Consider the following 831-nt stretch of genomic DNA (forward strand, 5'->3'; position numbering starts at 1 on the left):
CAGGAACTGGATTTATTAACCTGGGTATATTATGAAAAACAGCCAACGGAATTTCCTATTAGCCTAGACAGAAATAGAAAGTCGAGGATCACTCAAGCGTTCGAAGCCCAAGCTAGAAAAACCTTTAAGTACCCACAGGTGCTTTACATGTTGTCGCATTTACCCTCACCCCCACAAATACGGGAAGATGGAAACCCTTCCCCCCACCAAAGGCAAGGCTCAAAGACACACACCTGAACCCTTGCTGTTCCCCTTCCTACGAGCCGCCGTCCCGATCTTACGAGTTCTCTTTCTTTTTTCCCCGGTTAGAAAAGAAACCCTGGTTTTCTTAGAGCCCACATTACCCCCGCTGCCGCACCCCGCTCCCCGTTTTTACTCTTCTTGGCGTCTCAGATTTCTGAAAAAGTTTTGAGAGCTCAGGCCCAGCACACCACCATCCCTAAGGTCCCTACTGCTAGCAGCTATTTCCGAGAAACGGCGACTCCCCTTCTGTTATACTTTTCAAAAAAGGAAAAGGCACTCCCAGGTTTGCAAATCCCGAGCTTCTGCAAACACGGGGCGCCGAGAGGGCGGGAAGCGAGCGGCTTGGGCACGCCCGCTACGCAAACACGGGCACAAAAAAGGCTTCCCTCGCCCCTCCACCCCAGAGCGCTGGTGCCCTCAGCGCCCCCAAAGCTTCAGCAAACGGCAGCCGCCAGCAGCCCACGCTGCACCGCCCCCAGGACGCAAGGAAACCGTCCCCACTCACTCCCAAGACCCTTCTGACCGCGGGAGCGGCCCGCGCCGCCTTTTCACAGGCCCGCGTGGTGGCGTCACTTCCGGGGGCGGGGC

Source organism: Pteropus alecto, unplaced genomic scaffold (genome assembly GCF_000325575.1).
Source record: "Pteropus alecto unplaced genomic scaffold, ASM32557v1 scaffold5, whole genome shotgun sequence".
In the NCBI taxonomy this organism is placed as follows: domain Eukaryota; kingdom Metazoa; phylum Chordata; class Mammalia; order Chiroptera; family Pteropodidae; genus Pteropus; species Pteropus alecto.